This window comes from Vombatus ursinus, unplaced genomic scaffold (assembly GCF_900497805.2).
Source record: "Vombatus ursinus unplaced genomic scaffold, bare-nosed wombat genome assembly UNPS02005236.1, whole genome shotgun sequence".
Lineage (NCBI taxonomy): Eukaryota > Metazoa > Chordata > Mammalia > Diprotodontia > Vombatidae > Vombatus > Vombatus ursinus.
The window spans coordinates 7,096,967-7,121,608 of record NW_020945014.1 but is presented as its reverse complement, the minus strand read 5'-3'; the positions used below and the strand labels follow the sequence as shown (position 1 = coordinate 7,121,608).

Genomic DNA, 24,642 nt, shown 5'->3' with positions numbered 1-24,642 from the left:
CCAAGTTGAAGAAAATGAGATAGACTGAGGTTAAGTGACTTGCCCAGGCTCACACCTCTAGTAAAAGTATGAGGCTGGATTTGAACTCCAAGTCTTCCAGACTCCAGGCCCAGTGTTCCATCCACTGTGCCACCTAACTGCCTCTGAAATCCAACTAAATAGATAGTAGTTTATAATGCTTACATTTTGGCCAGCCTTATTGTCAGCAATCCTGTGAAGAGGTATGTCTTCTTTTAGGTTTGACTCTAAGGTCTTTTCCCCTCAATGCCAGATTTTGTATAGCTCTGTTGTTGTTATTGTTCAGTTGTATCTGACTCTAAGTGACCCCATTTGAACTTTTTGTGGCAAAGATACTTGAATGGCTTGCCATTTCCTTCTCCTTATTCCAGATGAGCAACCTGAGGCAAACCAGGTTAAGTGACTTGCCCAAGTTAACACAACTAGTAAGTGTCTGAGGACAGATTTGAACTCAGGAAGGTGAGTCTTCCTGATTCCAGGCCTTGTATTCTATCCATCTAGTGGCCCTTTTCTGTAGCTACAGGAACATGCAATAGTGGACCTGGCAGGGACCTTAGAGATGGTCCATTTCAGAGATGTCAAACTTGTAGCCCACAAAACTCTCAAGTGTGCTTGAACCAGCTTAAAATATAATTGGAAAATGTTTAAATAAAAATTCAATATAACATAAAGCTAATTTCTGATTTTCTAAGTCAATGGGCTGCCTGCAGTAATGCATTTCTATTACGCTTGATGCTACGAGTCTAGTTCCCCTCTTGCGTGTTGCGCATGAAGAAACTGAGGCCAAGACAGGGAAGATGTGTGGCCCCAGATCACATAGCCAGTAAGTAGTAGAGCCAGGATTAAAGCCCAGTGTCTTGGATATCAAGTCCAGGGCCTTTTTTCATCACATAGATTGCCTTCCTTGGGAAAGCACTTCACTGATTGCACAGTCTTCTAAAGAGGAAGGAGGATGGGCCCCAGAAAGCAGTAGAACAGTGTAGGTATACGTGGGGGGAAGGGGAAATGGGGAACAAAATTGTACCTGAGAGAAATGTTAATAGGCAATTATCAAAACTGGGGAGACCCGGGCTTTTTTTCCTATCCTATTTCCATGTCCAATCTCTTAAGGACAGGGCTGATGGAAGACAGAATTAACATTCTCCTCATTTTGGGTATTGCTATTCTACCCAACTAGATCAGACTTTTAATCTAAGGTGAAATTACTAGCCTATTGTCTTTTGCTCAGGCATGGGTGGGGAATAGAGATACTTTGTTTAGATTGCCCAAGGCTGGAGGTAACTTAGAAGCAAATGACATAATCAAAGCTCATTAGAATTAGTCCAGCTTCTCATTGTAATATTCATTCTCTCATTACTTGTTAACTAATCAGAGTTCATTGCCACTCTCTGGAACACCCACTTATCCAAGGCCATATAAGCCTTGAGACTGCTACCATAATGGTCTTTGGCATTGGAGAGTGCCATTGACCTCTTTTATTAAAATGCTAGCATTATTAATTAAATGACTAATTACTCAGAAATTATGTCTCTCGAAGTTTTTGATCACATGCCATTAATTCTTTTTCTGGATTTGAGGAAACACAGTTAAATTTTCTCTGTCCCTACATAGAACACTTCTCTTCCTCACACCAGATACCCACTTCCCTGCAAGCTTTCTGTGAAAATCTGCTCTTGGGGAAGGATGGGCTGAGTGATGTCTCCCTCTGGAGAATTTGTAAGACTTGAAGCTATAGAATGGCAGTTTTGAAAAGGACACCAGGAGTCAGGTGGGGTTCCCTGGACATACAATCAGAAAATTTATGTTTCTGTCAGTGTGTCCCAGCTCTGTCACTATGACATTACTTCTGAAATGCATTGAGGCTTGGCTTCCCCATCTGTAAAACAGGGAAAGGAGAATAATCTTTACAATATCCAGCACAGTGTGATCAATTGAGAAAATAGATTGAGCATGCTTTCTCCAAGGTTACCAGTGATCTCTGTTGCTGAATCCAACAGCCTTTTCTCAGTCTTCTTTCTATCTTACTTCTCTGCTACATTTGAAACCAATGACTACCCCACTCCCCCATCCCAGACATCCAGCTTGGTCATTTTGCCTTCTGTCCTACCATCATTGCTCCATTTCTTCCCACCTGGACTCTACCTTCTGATGCACCCTACAGAATTCATGCCCTATTCACTTTCTATCTCTTGCTCAGAAAAATAGTAATGAAAGCAAGAGTATTATTGCTTCTGGGAAAGCCATGTTAATTAACTGACTGTCCTATGCATCATCTCACCATCCTTGTGTCTTCTCTGAACAAAATGACCCCTAGAAATGACCCCTGTATGTGTTATCTCCCCCTATTAGAATGTAAACTCCTTGAGGGAAGGGTCTATTCCACTTTTTGTAATTTTTCACAGCTGCCAAGTTGATATTTCTAAAACACAGCTGTGACCATGCTATTGTTCATCCTTTGTTCTCAAAGAGGACCAATGACATCAGGAGAGTGATGTCTTGACTTGCAAGTGGATTATATTTAAGTGAGGCAGGGCTGTGCAAAGTTATCAAACCCACTCTCTCCCTCAGAGTCATCAGAGTCCACTGGCAAGACATAGGTCAAGTTGACTGGTGATGTTCCAGGATGCAGTGGGAGACTTTGGCCTTTTAAAGCCAAGGTCTTTTCCAGGTCTCAGTTTGTCTGAGACAACACCCATTCAGTAGTTAAAGGCTGGATAAGAAATGAGGAAAAATATGGTTTGACCATGTTATTCTTCTGCTCAAGGACCTTCAATGTCTCCCCATAATTTTTAAAATGTAAATTCTTCTGTTTGACATCTAAAGCCTACCAAATTTGGTTCCACCTAATCTTTCCAGACTAATTTCAAATGATTCCCTGTTATATGCTCTATATTCCAGCCAAACTGATCTACCTGATATGCCTGTGCTTGCATCTCCCCACCATCTTCTCTCTCTGAGCCCTCTGGGCCTTTGTAGTCTTTGCCCATGCCCAGAATGCTCTCCCTCTTCATTTGCATCCCTAGGAATCCTTAGCTTCCTTTCAGCTTAGGAGGCTTAACAACACAAGGCTTTTCCTGATTCTCTCCCCACCCTCTCTCCAATTGTTAGATGTCTCCTGAAATTATTCTGTATTTAATTTGAATGCCTTTTGTACTTTTTTAGTATTTACATATTAACATATTTCCTCCCAGTCAAATAGAAGTTCCTTGAAGGCAGGGACTACTTTGCTTTAGGTTTTGAATCCCCAGAGCCCAGCATCATGTCTGGCACATAGAGGACAACAATCCCATGACATTTAGTGAGATCATGTTGAGTTAAGCATGTTTTGAAACTATGAAACATACCTATGTTAGTCCAACCTTCCCACATTATTGGGTGAATAAAATGAGGCTTAGAGATGGGAAGAGACTAGCACTTCATACTTCATACTTGTTCCAAGCTAAATACCTAGAGCTGGATTTTAAAGCCAGGTCTTGATTCCTGGTCTATGGTTTTTGCATTACACCATTCCATCTTTTATTTGGCATTTAAATCTGCTTTCCTAGTTCTAATATTCCATGTTCTAGGGTTCTTTCCATTTCTAACATTCTATGCTTGAAAGTCCCTTCTAGCTCTGGTATTTTATATTTTAAGATCCCTTCAATTTTAGTCAGTAAGTTAACAAGCATTTATTAAGCTCTTACTATGTGCCAGGCACTGTGTTAAGCAAATACAATCTGGGAAAAAAGAGAACACCTGCCTTCTGGGTCTTTACTTTCTGGGAAAGTCATGTTAATTAACTGACTGTCTTATGCATCATCTCACCATCCTTGTGTCTTCTCTGAACAAAATGACCCCTAGAAACCAGACCCTGTATGTGTTATCTCCCCCTATTAGAATGTAAACTCCTTGAGGGAAGGGCCTATTCCACTTTTTGTAATTTTTCACAGCTGCTAACACATAGTATGGATCTAAAAAACAGAGGGAAGGGAGGGCAAAATACCTATTGCAAAGGCATGGTAAAGAAAGTCCTAAGGAAAAGATTCAGGAGTGAAGCCTGGAGAAGAATGAAGGAAGGAGGAAGCTCTGAGATAAACAGAGATGGATAGGTAGATAGATAGGTAGATAAATAGACAGACAGACAGACAGATAGATAGATAGATAGATAGATAGATAGATAGATAGATAGATAGATAGATAGATAGATAGATGGATGGATGGATGGATGCATAGACAGAGATAGAGTTATTTTAAGGTCTTTTATTCCAAGGGCCCTTCCAGCTCTAACATGCTAGGATTCAGGAACTGCATGAGGACCAGCCTAATTTCAACTCATTTCTAAGGAGGGAGAAAAGGTCTCATAGGCATAAAGCCAACCTTGTATTTTTTGACAAATGAATATTTTGTACTCTCAGTTTGCATGGAGTATAGGGCATAAATAACATGTTCTCCCCCCATCCATTTCTTGGGTTGGTTTTTTTCCTTCATTCTCGAAGAGGATCAAAATGACATCACTATGTTAAAGTTGAGTTACAGTGTGTCTGACTATGGCTGGTCAGATTAGTATGCACTCTGGATGCTCTACCACAGGTTGGGCAGAAGTAGTCCGTGTGAAAATATGGGGTACATTCTCTAAATCTGCACATACAACTCCTTGGGTACATATATGGATGGGGGCCATCACCAGTCATCCTGATCTATGTCTTGTCACCGGACTCTGATGACTTTGGAGGAGAGAGTGAGGCTGATGATTTTGCATAGCTCTGCCTCACTTAAATACAATTCACTTGCAAGTCAAGACTTCACCTTCCCGATGTCATAGGTCTTCTTGGAGAATTAAAGAAAACAACAACAACAACAACAGCAACCTACATGGATATCCTTGACCTACTTTTGCCTGTATCTGACTCATTGATGTGTTGAGCCCCCTAGTTGGTTGTTGAAATAGAAAAGCATATTCCCCCCAGATGTCATATGTGGTAGAAGCAGAGGCGACTGTTGGTTGGCAGGTTTCTTGGGGACATTCCTAGAGAAGACAAGATGTGATTTCAATGAAAGATGTGGGATAGAGAGAGGATCAAAGAAGGAAGAGAGGGTCTTTCTCTACTCTGGTATTATGGTAGGGTCAGACCTTTTTCAGGCCTGATTATGGTCCCTGGAAGCTTGACTTTATGTGTGTGTGCATGCTTTCCTTTAATACTGACTTTATTAACTTCAGAACATCCAAGAAGGCCTGACAAGCAAATACCAGTGACAAGAGCAAAATCTATTAGAACAGCTCTCAGAATCACATTATGAGAAAGAAATCACAGGCACTGAAGAAGGAGAAACCTGGAAGGAAGATCCCACTTGGTGTTTGACTAGACAGTGCTAGGACAGAGGTAAAACAGTCACTTAGCAGCCTTGCCACCACAATGTATGGGGTGTTCAAAGAGGGCTAGCACCTCTGGGGTGAAGCCTTTTCAAGGCTGCTCATCCACCTTTGGTGTCCACCTGACATTCAACTCTCACTGTGGCTCCAAGAAGCTATAGTATAGGCGGTGGCCACACCTGGGTTAAAACATCTCAGCAGACAGGCTAAATCAGGCTGAGGGAAACCAAAAGGCTTCAAACCTGTTGATGAGTTAGGGGGATGTCTATCTCAAGCACGTGAAAACTTCCTCTGGAGGAATGCTGTCTTAGGAATAATTTGTTCCAACAATTCATGAAGGTGAATGAAGCCTGTGCTGTAGAGCACTTAGAGCTTGGTCAGACATCAAAGATGCCAAGGTCATCTACTGCATCCCAGTCATTGCCAGTTGTCCTAATATTTTTGTCTTGCCACTGGACTTTGACGGCTTTGGAAGAGAAAGTGAGGCTGATCACTTTGTGCAATTCTGCCACACTTAAGTCCAACTCATGCTTGAGTCAAGACATCACCCCATGATGTCATTGGTCCTCTTCAAAAATGAAGGACCATCAACAACAACAATAACAAAAACAACAAGTATTAGCCTCCCAACTGACTGTGTACTAGTAGTGATAAAACTATTGACTTCTGTTTCTAATTGTTCTATAATTTTTCATTGCTTACTCTGAGAATAAATTACCTATCTGATTCAAGTTTATAATTGGGTACCTTTTAATACTTTCCCCCTTGCTAGGGAAATCACTAGACATCCAGCTCATAACTATTTCTATAATTATCAGTTCTATAAGTAATAACTTTCCCCAGGGAATCCAAGTTGGGGTGGAATGAAGCACTGGGAAGCTGAATTCTCCCATTGAGAAGTCAGGCAATCCCAGAACAATAAACTCAGAACACAAATGCATGTCAGGATACAGAGCAAAGAAGATTATATATGCTGAGTGCCTGTGAGTACCAGCAGTGGTTGCCTCTAGCCCCTGAAGGAACATATTGCCTTCTATGCATGTATACACAATATGCATGTGTATATGCATATACATATATGCAATGTATACTAACACATGTATAAAGCCTGTGTATTATATACAGATATGTATGCCTATGTATAGGCATATATGTGGTAAATTGAAGGCAGTAGCTATAAAATAGATGTTATATAACTGTTATAAATGCAATGTGTAAATATATATGTATCTATGTGTGTGTATGGATGTGTGGGCTATATAGTAATTAGAAGGTATTACCAATATACATATGTGTATGTGTGTGTGTGTATATATATATATACACACATATATATACACATATATACACACATACACATACCTATTTGTTATAATATATATACATATATATGTACTATATACATGTCCCTATGCTAAATAGAAAGTATTATCTATAAAACAGATGTGATATGTATATATTTATGTATATATATATGTATGTATATATCACATGCAGTTATTTGTTATATGTACATATATATGTGTATGGATATGCATATGGTAAATGGAAGGTATACATATTCTTATATGTAGTTTTTTATATCATTCATGATTTACGTATATGTATACATATACATATATCATGCATATATGTGTTTATGGTAAATGGATGGCAATATGTAGAAAATAGACATTATATACATTTAATTATTATATATATAAGCATTTTATATGTCCAGTCATTTATGCATATCATATTTTGTGAGCTGCAGGGGCCATTTTTTTTTGGCAGCCCCAGCTTAGGACTCTGCCTACCATTTAACAAATGCTTGTTTGCTCACTGGCAAGGTAGCATAACGTGAGAATAAAAAATCAAGTCAAAGCCAAATTATGGAGGGCCTGATTACTAGATTATGGTGTGTCAATTTCTTTATAACAGCAATGGAAAACCATGGAGGGTTCCTAGCAAGGAAGTGGCATAAGCAGGTTTCATACTCAGGAGATCAATTTGGTGGCATGTAGCAAATCTTCCATTAGAAAGTGACCTTGAGGCCCCAATAACTAAGCCGTTAGGGAATGAGCTCTGGTAGGTCCTACCAAGCTGAAGTGATGGAGAGCTGGTCATCATCAGAAGGCTGGCTGCCAGGTGAGGACAATTTCTTTGGGGCCATGATAGCACAACTAAGATACAAAAAGGTTGTCATCTGTGTCACTGGAGAGGGGGCACTCAGCTGTGAAGAAACAGATCATTGATGTTAGATTGAATGGGGGGGGAATGGAATGAAGGGGGAGATACTTTAGGCCAAGAGCTTAAATTAGGTCAGTGGTCCTGGGAATGAGAAAGATGACAAAAATGCAAGAAATGTTAAAGTAATAGAATTGACTGCTATAGGTACAATAAGTAACCACAGTAAGCGATCAAATTGGGAGATGGAGTATGGGAAGGAATAGGAAGAAGCAAACACGTGTTGACTGGTTTGAGCCTTCAATTTAATCCAACAAACATTTATTAATCTCCTATTATGTATAAGACACTCTTCTTGGTGCAGGACACATAAAAGCAAAGCAAACAAATAAAGAAAATCTCCCTTGCCAGCAGAGAGCTTCCATTCTTCTATAGGGGTTTGGAGAAGTGAGTAGGGTGGCAATACGTAAACAGATCAGTATATAGGTGGTAATTGGAGGAAGGAGTCAGGAAGGGCTTCATCTAAGTCAAACAAGAGTTGAACCTGGAAGGATGCTGAGGTTTTAAATAGGCAAAGATGAGGAGGGAGTGATTTCCTAGCACTGGGAATATCTCTTGCAAAAGCACAGATGTGGGAGTTGGAATAATGAGTTCAGTGAACAGCAAGAAAGACATTTGGGCTGAATATAGGGAAGTAATATGAAATAATCCTGGAAAGGTAATATAGGCAACATAGCCAAATTGTGAAGGACTTTAAAGGTCAACTGGAGGAGTCTGTATTTCATCCTAAAAGCAATAGGGAACCACAGTGGGGCAGACAGAGCATATATTATTAGAGCCATTTGACAGATGAGCAAACAGACTCAGAGAGAATAAGTAATTTCCTCTAGGTTACACAGTGGTTGGGCTGGGCACTACAACCAGATTTTTTTTTTTTTTGGCCTATTGCATTTCTCCAACTGGAATGCTATCATTGAACAAACTTGTAGCTATGCAATTAAAAAGATCAACTTATGTTAGTTTTAGACTCACAATGAAAGCCTTAAACCCTGAACGTGAGGTTTATCACACATGCATGATTGCTAGTTAAGATCCAAGTCTCTCTCTTGTGGGTATGGCATTTCAGAAGAGAGAGATATGAACTAATCAGTGGTGCTTTGGTGATCACAAAAGAAAGAATTGTTCTTGCTTGGTTGCCAGAGGGTGAATCTATGTTAATTTAATTTAATTGGATAAGTATTAATTGAATACCTCTTCTTTAAATAAGATTAGTGCAAGAAGGAGGAGGCGGAGCCAAGATGGTGGAGGAAAAGCAGTGACTTGCTTGAGCTCTCCCCCAAACCCCTCCAAATACCTGTAAAAAATGGCTCTAAACAAATTTTAAGGCAGCAGCACCCACAAAAAAGACAGAGTGAAACAAATTTCCAGCCAAAGACAACCTGGATAGTTGATCTGAAAGGTATATCATGCCGGGCTGGGAGAGGAGCATAGTTTGGCATGTGCACAGGCAAGGCAGGCCTCAGCAAACCTAGAGCAGGCCTCAGGGGACTGAACCACAGGCAGCTGTGGTGGTTTCCTGATTTCTCAACCCACAAATGCCAAAGACAACTTAGAAGGTCAGTAGGAAAGGTTTGTAACCATGATGAGAGAGAAGCTCGGTCCCAGCCCTAGTCCTGGTACAACCCTGGGGCAACAGCTACTTCCAGAGCTCTTGGTCCTCAGACTGAAGGGGAATTGAGTGGCTGATCAGAGGGGGATTGCAGGAATCTCTTCCTTTGCTCCCCCTGTTTGGATCTGGGTCACAGTTCTGGGTGGTTGTCCTGGGGCTAGGAGGAGTAGTGGAGTGGTGGAGAGGAAATCCTCCTCACAGTTCCAAGACAGAAAAAAGTGCTTGTGGTCACTCATAGACCAGAGCACAGGCCAGGAAAGGAGTAAACACCTCGCCCTTGGTCATACCGCCTTGAAAGAACTGAAAATTTACAGGTCCCTAGAAGTATCTCTGAAAACAGCTGCACAAAATCCCTGAAGCTTGGGACAGTACATTGTCCACACTAGAAACAGACCCCTACCTTAACAAAGAGTTTATAACTCAAGTGATTGGCCAGGATCATGAATAAACAAAGGCCCCAAAAAAGTCAGACCACAGAATATTTCTTTGGTAATTAAGAAGATCAAAACATACAACCAAAAGAAGACAACAAAGTCTAAGCCTCTACATCCAAAGCCTCCAAGAAAAATATGAATTAGTCCCAGGACATGGAAGAGCTCAAAAAAAGGAGTTTGAGAAGCAAGTAAGAGAAGCAGAGGAAAAACTGAGAGTGATGCAAGAAAATCATGAAAAAGAAGTCAACAGCTTGCTAAAGGAGACCCCAAAAAAATAGTGAAGAAAATAACACCTTAAAAAATAGCCTAACCCAAATGGCAAAAAAGGTCCAAAAAGCCAATGAGGAGAAGAATGCCTTAAAAAGCAAAATTAGCCAAATGGAAAAGGAAGTCCAAAAGCTGACTGAAGAAAATACTTCCTTAAAAATTAGAATGAAGCAAATGGAAGTTAGTGACTTTATGAGAAATCAAGACACTGTAAAACAAATTCAAATAAATGAAAAAATAGAAAACAGTGTGTAATATCTCATTGGGAAAGCAACTGACCTGAAAAATAGATCCAGGAGAGATAACTTAAAAATTATTGGACTAACTGAAAGCCATGATCAAAAAAAGAGCCTAGACATCATCTTTCAAGAAATTATCAAAGGGGGAAGCTAGGTGGCATAGAGGATAGAGCACCTTGGATTCAGGAGGACCTGAGTTCAAATCTGACCTCAGACACATAACACTTACTGGCTGTGTGACCCTGGCCAAGTCACTTAACCCCATTGCCTGACCAAAAAAAAAAAACAAAAACCAAAAACAAACAAACAGAAAAAAGAAATTATCAAGGAAAACTGCTCTGATATTTTAGAACCAGAGGGCAAAATAGAAATTGAAAGAATCCTCTGATCACCTCCGGAAAGAGATCCCAAAAGGAAAACTCCTAGGAATATTGTAACCAAATTCTAGAGTTCCCAGGTCAAGGAGAAAATATTGCAAGCAGCCAGAAAGAAACAATTCAAGTATTGTGGAAACAAACAGAATAACACCAGATTTAGCAGCTTCTCCACTAAGGGACCACAAGGCTTAGAATATAATATTCTAGAGGGTGAAGGAGATAGGATTACAAACAAGAATCACCTACCCAGCAAAACTGAGCATGATCCTTCAGGGGAAAAAATAGATATTTAGACCAGAGCTGAATAGAAAATCTGACTTTCAGATACAAGACTCAAGAGAAACATGAAGAGATAAACAGGAAAGAGACTTATTAAGGTGGAACTGTTTACATTCTGCATGGAAAGATGATATTTGTAACTCATGAGTCCTTTGTCAGTATTAGAGTAGTTGGAGGGAAAAAATTATATGTATATATATATATATATAGATAGATAGATAGATAGATAGATAGATAGATAGATAGATAGATAGAGGGCACAGGATGAGTTGAAGATGAAGGGGTGATATCTAGAGAATAAAATTAAGGGGTGAGAGAGGATTATATGGAGAAAGAAAAAAGGGAGAGGTAGAATGGGGTAAATTATCTCACATAAAACAGACAAGAAAAGACTTTTACAGGGGAGGGGAAATGGGGGAAGGTGAGAGGGAGTGAAGAATAAATCTTATTCTCATCAGATTTGGCTTAAGGAGAGAATATCATACACACTCAATTGGGTATAGAAATCTATCTTACCCTACAGGAAAATGGGGGGAGGGGAAGGGGACAAGAGAGCAGAGGGATGATAGATGGGAGGGCAGATTGGGGGAGGGAGCAATCAGAAGCAAGCACTTCTACGGAGGGAGACGATCAAAAGAGAGAATAGAATAAATGGGGGGCAGGATAGGATCAAGGGAAATATACTTAATTTTTCACAACATGAAAAAAATAAAGTTAGAAGGAGGAATGGGTTTAGAAGGACAGGTGATAAACTCAGTTGGTGGGGAGAATAATGCTGCAGTTTATTCTCAATTACAAGAAAATGTCTTGAGTTGGAAAAAGAAAGTTGGAAAACTGGAAAATTGTTCAATGATGCCATGAAAATTGAATTAGGATGGGATTAATTACTATCGTTCAACCTAGTGAAAAATGTAATGTATCACTATTCTATTCCTTCTGATTTTTATCTGTGCCTAGGGGACTCCACAGTCTATATATATTGAAAGTGAAAATAAAGGTGGATAAAAATGGGAAAATAAATAAATAAATAAGATTAATGCACATGAAATAATTACAGAAGGAGGAAGGGATAATCTTAACACATTCAGGGAATGGTGAGGAGACATCAGATTGGAGTAGAGGGTAAAGAATCTTAGAACTTTTGAGTCATATTAGAGGTATCACAGAAGGTTTTAAATTTAACACCTCTTCAAGTATTCCCCATTAAAATACCCTTACAAATGCTTGCTTATCCAAATGATGAACACCCCCTTACCACCTCAGATGGTGAGGAACTTCTTCCTTACATTTAGCTAAAACTGGCCTCCCCCTGACTTCTTCCCATTGATCCACATCCTGCATTGACTTCAGGTGAAGGGTGGATCATGCAGAACAAGTCTGTTCTCTGGAGGAGTGGTGGTGGATAAGGTCAGAGAGGTAGGGATGAGGCTAGGTCTTGTACCACTAAGATCACATCAGCCCACTATTCAATAACCCCACTGTCTACCAAGTAAAGTTTGAAGATACCCTTGCATTCATGGTCTTCAACTGTTTGACTCTAATCTGCCTGTCCGACCTTATTTCATATTATTTTCTTTCTCATACCCTATTAAGCAAAATTGAATAGCTTTTATCCCTTATTCCCAACTTAGATTCTCCTATCTGTATGCCTTTGTTTGTGATACCTTACATGTTTCTGGTGAGTCTCTATACCCTGCCCATCTTCATCTCTTGAAATAATTCCCTCTCTTTAACATCCAAGTCTGTTTTCACTTCTTTGAAGCCTCTATCCTCCCTCCATCACCACCCCCCAGGAGAAATTGATCTTTCTCTCCTTGAATTGGTCTGACTTTCCTTTGTCCTGCCACAGTTGGCAATATAGCTCCTTCTTTTGTATGTGACATATTTTATGCCTCCCCTTAGAGACTATCAACAACCTGAAGGCAAAAATTTGTTAGTTTTCACCTTTTTATTCTCTGCATCTCACACAGCATGTGGCACAACACATAAATAGGCACTTTTACAAATGTTTGTTGAATTGAATTACATAATGCCAGGCTAGAGAGTCAGTGAATGCCAGCCTCCTATTATCCAACCCTTTCCAAACTCATTTTTCTGTCCTATTTGACTTTCAAAATTTTCAAGTTGGGTTACGGAAAGTGGGTTGTCAATGCCTGTGAATCAACAGCTATTGACTTTGAATGACTCCTGCTTGGACCTAGGGGAAGTGGGGGAGGGATAGTCTCTCTCATCTTTCCCTGTACAGTGCTGGAGTCTGCTCCTATACTGGCTTGCTGACTCACTCCTATGAATTACTCACTAACTTAAAAGCTCCCTCTCCAAGTATTGCTCCTGGGCTCTCTTACCATTCAATCCAATTTTTTGTCTTCTTCTTCTTCTTCCTCCCTAGTCTCAGAGTGGAGGCACCATGGTTTTGAGTCCTAACTACCTCTACTAATGACTGACCAGCACACCATTTTGAAACCCAAGTTTCAAATTTGTTAAGACTATCTAGGTGTAGAAATACTGCCTCAAAAGGCCAATACCATCATTAAATAGATTGACTGCTAATTAGACAAGGATTTTAGGATGAATCTGTTAGAAAGGATTTCCCATTTAATTGAATTAATCTTATCTGCACTGGTAAAGCAGTGTTAGCACGAATTTGTTGAATGGAACATAAAATAACCTTGTGCTAGCATATTATGATTATGCAATAATAATAATAATAATAACAATCATAGCTAACTTTTATTTAGCTGTTGCTAAATATGTACCTTGCAAGTGAATTGAATTTAAGTGAGTGAAGGCTGTACAAAGTCACCAGCCTCATTCTCTCCTCTGGAGCCATCTGGATCCAGTGGCAAGATATAGATCAGGAGGACTGGAGATGACCCCTTGTAAGTCATGACATCACCTTCCTGATATCATGGTCCTCTTTGAGAATGAAGGACAAACAATGATCTATAAGTAATAGTAGCTGCCCCACTGGGGACCCAACTGTCCAGTTCCAATTGGGCAACTTAGCTCTTTCCTTCCTTCCTTCCTTCCTTCCTTCCTTCCTTTCTTCCTTCCTTCCTTCCTTCCTTCCTTCCTTCCTTCCTTCCTTCCATCCTTCCCTCCTTCCTTCCTTCCTTCCCTCCTTCCTTCCTTCCTTCCTTCCTTCCTTCCTTCCTTCCTTCCTTCCTTCCTTCCTTCCTTCCTTCCTTCCTTCCTTCCTTCCTTCTTCCTTCCTTCTTTCCCTCCTCCCTCCATTCCCTTCCTCTGCCCCTTTTGCCTGCATATGAAATCATACCTTTACCCACGGGTGCTCTGCACAAAGAAAGAAAAATTTTGATTGCTAAAACCTTACAAGATATTTTGTGGGGTTTGCAGGCTAGATTTCTTTTTTAAGGACCATGCCTTAAACTCAAATCACTCTGACTCTCATTGATTGGCCAATGAAAAGTCCCAGCCCAAGCTTCATTTGATCACTGTTTGAGCTCTGATGACTCAGAGTGAGTGTAAATAGAAATTATTTCTTTTTTGGCCAAAGCCCTGAGGCTCTTCCCCTCCCAGACTGATTTTGTTTTTGTTGGGTGTTTTGTTTTGTTTTGTTTTGTTTTCTGACTAGGTAAAAGAGGCCATTCTTTGCTTCATTTCTTACCTGACTCTAATCATTGAATGGGCATTGCCTCAGACACCTGGGAAAGACCTTAGCTGAAAAAGGCCAAGGTCTTCCACTGCATCCAGGGTCACCTCCAGTCATTCTGATCTATATCTTCCCACTGGACCCAGATAGCTCCAGAGGAAAGAGTGAGGCTGGCGACTTTGCACAGCCCTCCCTCACTTAAATCCAATTCATTTGCAAGTTATGACATCACCTTCCATGGTCCTCTTCAAGAAAAAGGACAAACAACAAACAAACAGAAGAAGTGCCAAACACTGTGCTAAGCACCTTGCAATTATTATAGCATTCAATCCTCACAACAACTCTGAAAGATAGGTGCTATTATTATCTCAATTTTACATATGGAAGAACTGAGGTATACAGTAGTTAAGTGATTTCCCTTGAGGTCATACCCTAGTAAGTATCTGAGGCTGAATTTGAACTCAGATATTCTTGGCTACAGACCCTGTGCTCCATCCACTGTACCATCTAGCTGCCTCAATAGCTGCCTTATATCTTGGAGCTAGAAGGGGTCTTAGAACATGGAAGTTTTGTTCTGCAAGGAACTTTAAAATTTAGACTATTAGTACTGGAAGGGACCTAGGAACCTAGAATGTGAGGATTCTTCATTCTATGAGGAACAAAGAAAATCAATATTCATAGGAAATAGAATATGAAAGATTAAAGTTGGAAGGGATCTAATAACATAAAATGTCAATAGTGAGAGGAACCTGAGAACATAAAATATTAGAACTGGTAAAGATGTTAGAACATAAAATGTTCTAGCTGTAAGACATCTTAAACCTTATAGTATTAGATCTGGAAGAATTCTTAGAATATAGAATATAGAACTAGAAGGAACCACTGATATAGAATGTTAGAACACTAAATTTCAGCGCTTGGAAGGACCTTACAAGATGGATATTAAAGGTCTTATCAAACCCCTACATTGTGCCAAAGAAGAAACTGGGGCCCAAGGACTTGTCCAATAGCATAAAGCAAGTTCTTGGTCAAGGCAAGCCTAGAACTCAGAGCTCTTTACTCATAGATAAGTGACCTTTCTGCTACATCATACCACTCACAGATTAGATGACAAAGTTTTTATAAAATGAATTTTTGCACATCTTCAGAGTAATTTGTTAGCTAAAAGGCCCTTTCATTTACATTATCTTATTTTAAGAGGAAAGTATATTTTATGATCCACCAGTTTAAAAGAGAAGGGGGTTGAGGCCAAGAAAGATTAAGTACCCATACATAGAGACAGTAGAAAATCTGAATCTTGAACCAAGGTATTTTGACTCAGTATATGGTTCTTTCCATGACTAGCCACTGATTCTCTACAACAATTGTTACTCTTGGTTCAGAAGGAAAAGCTTTGCTCCTAGAATCCTTTTCAGACTCTACCTATAGACTTGGCCAGAGACAAAATTATGAAGCTGATGATTGTTTCCATCAGGGCCCTCCTAGGTTCTCATTTTCCCTTGAGTAATGAATACCACCAGAAGAAAGGTTTGGGGGTTCATGTCAACTGCCTTTACTAGCCAGCAACTGCTGTGATCTTTTACTATTGGGTAAAGGAATAAGACTGTGGGCTGGATCTCAGTGAGATGCAGGAGTCATTCCTGGAAAGAGAGGAGTACTTAAATGAGAACTTGCAAAAACAAAGGGTCATACAATTTGGAGTTTTAAGGAACCTCAGAGATCATTGAGTTTTGGGGTTCCTAGCCCAGAGTCTGTGAAGATTTTTTTTAATATTTTGATAACTGCATTCAATATTATTGGTTTCCTTTATAATTCTTTGTATGTTGTTTTTTTTTACATTTAAAAACATTACTATTAATAGAGGTTGATAGGTCTCCCAGATTGCCAAAGAGGTCTGTGAAATAAAAAAGGTTAAGATCCCCTGATCTAGTCAAATTCCCTACTTTTACAGATAAGGAAACTGAGGGATAGACACAGCAGCCTTCAGGAAAAAAAAAACTTAGCTCAATAAACACAAGTAAAACCATAAAACTATGACTCCTAAAATTACTAATATAATTTTTAACAATAATCCTAAAGATACAAACATACACAATTTTATACAACAGGATTTTTTATACACAGGATTTTCTTTTACCTGTTTCCCAATGGATGTCAACTATAAAATGCTGTGGCACACAGGAGGCAGAAAAGTGGAGAGACAGAGACAGAACAACAGAAACAGAGATAAAAAGACAGATAGAATGACAGAGACAGGCAGAAAGACAGAAACAGAGATATTAAAACAAAATTCTATAAATAGAAGGTCTTTTAGAACATGAAACATTAAGAGAATCTTTCCTTGTTGGCTAGAGAAAATCACTTTAATGCAGATATATAGCCCAAGGCCACTGTCTTCCTTGAAATACATTTTCTAGCAGAAGGTATATATCCCCATTCCAAATATCTGAAAAAAATGACAACATTCATAATTATCATGTAAGAATCATCCCCAAATTTCACAAAACTCAGAATGCTTCCAATGTACAGAAACCAAAGAATCATTATACCAGAGCAATTGATTTGTACTCAGTGGACCTGTATTCAAACCTTACCTATATGGCAAGACTCAACCTCTCTGGGCCTCAGTTTCTTCATCTATGAAATGAGGATGTTAAACCAAGATGGCCTCTAAGTCCCTTCCAGCATCAAATCTATGACTATGATAACTAAAACCTAATTCATGACTAATTTGTGCTTGTTCCCTGCTAAAAGTAATGGGGGGGGGGCAGAAAAACAAGGAAGAGATATTTCTGAATGACAAAGGAAAGAGCATACCTGAATGAAGAGAGGTCATAGAGAGGCCATAAAGTATAGCATAGTGCAGAGAAGGAAAGGAGAATTGGAGTTAAAAAAAAAAAAGGTATGAAATTCTGCCTCCATTTACTCCTATGTGGCCTGGTATATCACTTAACCTTTCTGAATCTCAGTTTCCCCATCATTAAAATGAGGGAGTTAGATTCCATCATCTCAAAAGTCCTTTCTATCACTAAAAGAAACCACTATAAATTCCTCTTTCCTTTGGCCTTAGCTTCCATTTGGAACATAAAATGCTATGGCAGGTATATGACTTCTGACAAATTTTTGGATACATAAATATAATTTGCTTTAAAAATTGATTTGTGTTGACTTTTTTCTTTAACATACAGACAAATCCTTAGTTAGTTATGACTTCCTGAAGAGTCAGAAGACTTCCCCAAGACCAGGACTGTAGCAGGACTCAACCTGGAGTTTTCAAGGACCTCTCACTTATCTTACCTTGATATCACTTCAAAGGCACAACAGTGCTTTGGCTTAAGGAGCACAGAGTCTACCTCAAAAGCACTATTTGTGAAAGTAAAAAGATTGCTTTTTAAACCCTTGTTCAACCTATGTGACTTCAGGCAAACCAATTCAACTTCATGAATTTCCATTCATTCATCTATAAAATGGATACGGTACGTATGCTCCTAGGATGAAAGGTCATAGATCTACAGCCAGAAAGGACCCAAGAAAGGTCATGGAATGGAATGGACAAGCATTCATTAAGTGCTTATTAGATGCCAAGTGCTGATCAAAGCTCAGACAATACAAATAGAAAAACAAGACAGCCTTTCATCTCAAGGAGCTCATATTCTAATTATGGAGACAACATGTAGAATATGGTTCAGCTAACAGGGCAGATGAAAAGAAAGGACTTGGGGTCCTTCAAGTCATTTAGTCCAACCTTCCACATTTTATACACAAGAGAAATGGGTCCCAGAGGTTATGTTACTTGGTCAAAGTTAAGTGGGTATTACAGAGCTAAAATTGGGATTTGAACCACTTTTTCCCTCCCAAGGTTCTTGTGAAGATTCACTAAGAAAATGAAAGTCCATAAACCATTGATGGTGAACATCTTATTATATATTACCAGATAATTCTATATTTTGACCTTTTTCTTTCAGTTGTTGTTACTTTGGATTCCCCCCAAAGTATAAGGTGAACTAACCGGTTCATCACTTGGCTCTTGTCAGATCATGGAATTGATGGAATTAGCTCCATTACCTTGGTGAAAGTCAATCAAGATTGCCAGAAAAAGGTAAAATGGTAATTATTTTTTCCCATAACTGTTCCAGCTGCTTTCCAGCCCCAGGGGATTCAAATATTGGCATGACCTACAGTTGACAGAGACCTAAATTACTCCCACACACCATTTAATTAGCGATGACTTTCAGCTGAAGGAATACATTTGATGCATCCTACTTTCCACACTAGTTTTCATATTAATGCTGGGAAAAAAACCAATTCTGCCTTTTTTCAATAGAAGTGAGTCAGAGGCAGATCACCATGAACAATCCAGAACTTTTCTTACCAAAATAATCCCCAGAATGATTGCTAGAAAGTTAAGCTCAGAAGGAGTTCTGGTCTGGTCCTGATGAACCTGACCCTTCTAGGACTAACCCACCCACACCACTTCATCACCATCCTCCCCTCCTTAGAGAATACTCCATGTGTTATGCCTCTTACTTTCTTGATATGATTATCAAGTACCTACTATTCACAAAGCTCTCCTTTGACATGATAGGATATTTGATACAATAGAGTGGAGTCGATTGTTGGATTTGGAGTGAGGGGTCCAGTGTTCAAACTCTGACTATGCCACTTATTATCTATGTGGCCTTGGCCAAATAACTTCTATGACCTTTAGCTTCCTCATCCATAGGTAGAAGGTTTTGGACTAGATGGTCCTTTCCAATGCTAGATAAATCTCTGATCCCCTACAGATACCCATCAAAGAACCTACATTCCTATGATGCCTCACCATGACATGGAGGTGACCTATAGGTCTTGAAGGTTATGCCAAAGAAGTGCAAACTCAGGAAAGTCTTACCAATGGGCACGGTCATGGGTCCAGAGGTCACCAGGCCCAAACTTGCTAAGTCATGAGAATATTATTACTAGGAGGTTAACCAAGGGAATGGCTTTTGCAGCTGTGGCAACTCACGAACATCATCTACTCAGTCAATCATTCAATAAGGATCAGTAAGCAACTCTCATGTGGCAGGAACTGGACCAAGCACTGGAGATACAAATAGAGACAAAAAACAGTCCCTGTTCTCAAGGAGCTCACAGTCTAATTGGGAAGATATCACACAAATGTGTACATTCAAGATATGTACAGGATAAATTGGGGGGTAGTCTAAGAGGAAAGGCATTAAGAATAAGGACTAAGAAAGGCTTCTTAAGGAAGTTTGTATTTTAGCTAAGACTTAAAGAAAGCCAGGAAAGATAGGATAGAGATGAGGAAGAAGAACATTTCAGGGATGGGAGATAAACAGTGAAAATGCTTGGAGTTGGGAGATGGAGTGTCTTATACAAGGAAGAGCAAGAAAGTTAGTACTGCTAGATCACAGAGAATGTGGAGCAGGGTATGGTGTATGGATATTGGAGAGATGGGAAGGGAATTACTTTTGAAGGGCTTTAAAAAACAAACAAAAGATTTAATATTTGATCCTGAAGGCAATAGAGAGACACTGTAAATTACTGAATAAGGATTATATGATCAGATTTTCACTTTAGAAAGATCAATTTAATAGCTAAGTGGAGGATGGAGTGAAATGGGTAAAGACTTGAGGCAGGGAGACCAATGAGTAGACTATTGCAATAGTCCTTGTGTGAGGTGATAAAAGACTGCACCAAGGTGATGGCCATGTCAGAAAAGAGAAGATGACTGATATGAGAGATGTTATGAAGCTAGAAACAACAGAACTTGATAATTGATTGAATATGGCAGTGTGCAAAGGAATGAGAAGCTGAGGATATCATCTAAGTTGAGAGTTTGAATGACTGGGAGTATAGCTGTATCTTTGACAGTAATAGGAAAGTGAGGAAGAGAAACAGATTTGCTAGGGAAGGGAGGATGACAATGAGTTCAGTTTTGGATGTGTTGAATTTAAGATGTCTATAGGACATCCCATTCAAGATGTTTAATAGGCAGTTGGAGAGATGAGACTGAAAATTAGGAGAGAGGTTTGGATTGGGGAAGGCTATCTGAAAGTCATCTGAATAGAGAAAATAATTGAAAACATGGGAGCTGATGATATCACTAAGTGAAATAGATAGAGGGAAAAGAGAAGAGGGTCTGGGACAGAGCCCTGGTAGACAATTGCTTTTAGTGGGTATGATATGAGAATGAGAAGGAGTGGTCAGAGAGAGGAGAACCAAGTAAAAGAATCAAGAAAGAGTAGTGTCATGGAAAACTAGAGAGAAGAAGATGACAAGGAAAAGAGGTTAATGATAGTGTCAAAAGTTGCAGAGAGGTCAAGAGTGATGAGGATTGAAAAAAGGTTATTAGATTTGACAATAAGTCATTAGTAACTTTGGAGAGAGAAGTTTCAATTGCATGATGAGGTTACAAGCCAGACTGCAAAGACATAATGAAAGAGTGAGAGGAAAGGAAGTGGAGGCACCTATAGTAGAGCCCTTCTCAAGGTATTTAGCCATAAAAGAGAGGAGAGATACAGGATGATAACTAGAAAGCATAAATGGTTCATGCGAGAATTTTTTGAGGATAGGGGAGACATGGGCACATTTGTAGGTAATAGGGAAGCAACCAGTAGATAGGGAAAGATTGACAATAAGGGAAAGAATAGGCATGATAGAGAAGACAATCTGCCAGAGAAGATATGTTGGAATGGGACCATTTGTGCATGCAGGAGGATTTGCCTTGGCAAGGAGAAAAGCCAACTCTTCATGTGAAACAGGAGTAAAAGGGGTGGATAGTGGTATATGGCACCTGAGTGATGTGAAACAAGTACAGAGGTGAAGAAGGAGCTCTGTGAATGGTCCCAATTTTTTTTTTTAATGAAATGAGCCAAGGCTTTTAGCTGAGAGGGTGGGAATGGGGGTAATATGGGAGATTTGAGGAGGAAATGAAAAGATTTTGAAAAGCTATTGGAATAAGTGGCAGAGTGAATAGATTATAGAGGTGTAAAAAAGATTGGAGGTGTAAAAAAAGTGAGGGCTCAGCTGTGATGATGTTACATAAACTTAACCCAATCAGGACAATTTTGTGATTTTTCTACAGGTTTATTCAATAGCATTAAGCAGGAACAAGGGCAGTGGATAATGGTAGTAATCTAAGACTGAGATTTGGCAAGCCAAGATGTCTGATAGGATAAAGGGGCAAAGGACTTAAGAGAAATGCATAGGTTAGAGTTGATCTGTTTCAACAAGAGGTCAAGGTGGGGAAGGAAAGAGAGTGTAGTTGATGGGGGCATGGGAGGGGGGGTGGAGTGAAGGCCTGGAAAAGAGCTGATCAGTGAAGGGATTGGAGGTCATGGTGCAAACAAAGAACATGGTAGAGAGGTCACAACCTATATCAGTGGAGGGAGTGTCCATGTACATTGATGAAACTACGGCTATCTGGAATGTTGATTACATATACAACGTACCAGGGTGAACACAGAGATAAAAATCTAGACCCAACATAGACTGTGCCCTCAAGGAGTTTATAACTTTGGGTTAGAAGCAAAGGAAAGATCCAGATAGGAGCTTCAAGAAAATTTGAGAAAGGAAAGGTCACAGAAGTGGGTATAAAAGTAAGAGAAGGATTTCAAGAATTAGAAAGATAGATAAAAGGAGTTCTATTTTCACTGCGCTGTCCCTTGGTCCCCTCCTAGAACCAGGGATGAGTAGATGACTATCAGATTTGAGTCTCAGTATTTCTTCTTGTTTTGGGAGCACATATTATAACTGGAATCATAAAGAGAAAATGAACATGGCCTCTGTGCCAGAATGGTATACACGTGTGGGGTGTTCCATTTTTTTGGTCTTCTTTGATTTCCATAGCTCTTTCTTTGTCTCTGGTGCTGAATGTATCTTTCTGTTTCTCTGCCTGCCTGTTTCTCTGTCTGTCTGTCTCTGTCTCTCCTTTCTCTTCCCAAACTCACCCCCTGGAGAGCTAATTATGCCTTGACCTACCTAAATAAGAATTTAATCCCTCAAAAGATGAAGGAACCAATGAGAGGGAATCCTACTTTGGATCTGATTCTCACCAATGGAAATTTGTTTTGGGGTGGAAATAGTAGGACATTCAATGAGCAATGACCACTACATCTTAGAATTTTTGATGGAGAATGAAGGAAAGCAAGAAAGAATTTGACAAGCATCTTGTAGCATCGGCAAACTGATACCACAGGACTTGGAAAAAGGATAGGAAAGGGATAAGGACTAAATTTTTGTAGCTCAGGAGAGATAAGAATCTCTCAAGAATGAAATTCAAAGGACCCAAGGAGAGTTTCAATGAAGAGAGACAGACAGAGAGACAGAGACAAAGAAAGACACAGAGAGAAAGGTGAGGGAGGAAGGAAAAGAGAGATGAAAGAAGAGACAGAGAAGAGAGATAGAGAAAAAAGACAGAGAGAGAGGCAGAAAGATGGATATTAAAGAGAGGAGATAAAGACAGAGGGGGGAGAGAGAGAGAGAGAGAGAGAGAGAGAGAGAGAGAGAGAGAGAGAGAGAGAGAGAGAGAGAGAGAGAGCACCACGGAAGTTGCCAACCTGCTTAGGTGTCTAAAAGACATATACACAAGATTGTGCCAAGGCCAAATATTGGAGGATACATATGAAAGCATGGCCTAGTTCTTTGAGAATACTGTTAGGATGGTCAACTTGTCTACATCTTGATCTTTCTCTGTTTTCATCTTGGGGTGGGGGTGGTGGCACTTTGAAGTAGTACACTTGGAGCTGTACATTGGTGATGTGCAGATATGCAGAGTGGTAAATAGATGCTATAAATAAATGCCATATATAAATGAATAAATGAATGGATTATATGAACAGCCACTCAATATGTTCAAGCAGAGGGCTGGACTTGTCAGGTATGCTACAGAAAGTATTCAAAAGAGTGTTTCCCTTAAGCCGGAGGTGAGCTCTGGGCTGCTTCAGAAACAGAACATGGAATACAGCTATAAGGTTTGCCTGTGGTGGTTCCCCATAACACTTTCAGAATTTCAAAGTCTGGCATCTTGGGGCTGAGTAGCCCCAGATAATTGATTTAAATAGAGTGCTTAAGGTTGTACTAATGGCACACTCTGAGGTAGACATCTGAAAAGTCAGTCTCTGTGATTTATGCAAAAGACTTCAAGGGAAGCTATCTGATAAGCAGGGCAGAAATGCTGGGACTGAACTTGATCTCAGACCCTGTGGGGGCCAGCCTTTGAGGTACCCAGTAGGAGGGCTTCTTCTAGCTACTGGCTAGAAAGATACTAAAGGACCCATGAAGGTGTTTGAATGACAGTTACTACAGGTCCAGTCAAAGGTAGGAGGGAAATAAAATGAGCAGGAAACTTTAAGACTAAAATACTTGAGGTACTATCTCTCCTCAATGTGGTCAGTGGTTACCCTTGTGAAAAAGAATTGTTGAAGAATAGATGGGAAAGTTGAGATTTCGGGTCTACACTCAACTGTTTAAAGATAACATTTAAATTCATTTTCAAGTAGCAAAAAGTATAGAAACATTAAGACTTCAAAATTGTCCCAGGAGAGGCTTATTATAACTTTATTTTGTTAATTTTAATTTGGCTTTACTAAAGTATACTTCCAAATGAACCAATAATCCTTTTGGGTCATGTGAAAATGAAGTTTTCAATTGCATAGGGGTAGAGTCATAAGAGATTTAGGAGTTAGTATAGTTATTCAGATCCCTAGACAGAAGACAGATGAAGAACTAAAAGGCAAAGCCTAGAGACATCAGAGCCAAGCAAGTCCTTCCTCATAAACACACAGACAATTAGGACACAAAGGAGCCAGGTCCTGCTCATTTCCAGTTACTCAAGCTGGAACTCAGGGCTCAGATGGGGCATCTGGACATTACTCAGGTATAGCACTCCAAGTAGAGATTCCAGAAAGTCTCAGTGCCAATGAACAACTGTCCCGTAGTATCCCTTGCCCTTTACATATCAAGGAGGGAAACTGAGCAGTAATAGCATGTCTAAACCTTCTTCTAGGGACTAAATGTTGTAAAGTATTTGAAAGGCCATCATCAAATGGAAGAGAGAACTATTTTCAGGTACTTGAAGATAATTGCCATATCCCTCCTAAATCTTCAAATATACAGGCTAAATATTGTCATTTCCTTTAACCTATCTTAGTATGATATGAAATTGAGGTCCTTCACCATCCTAACTGCCCCCTTCTAGACTCTATCCAGGTTATCAATATCCTTCCTGAA

General features: G+C 39.6%; 1 non-coding gene across 1 annotated transcript; it reads left to right on the top strand.

Moving 5' to 3' along the window:
- The first annotated feature begins 22,135 nt into the window (after positions 1-22,135).
- On the top strand, positions 22,136-22,239 carry LOC114030606. Its single transcript, XR_003567638.1, has one exon. It is a non-coding gene; the product is annotated as a U6 spliceosomal RNA (small nuclear RNA).
- Positions 22,240-24,642: the final 2,403 nt, after the last annotated feature.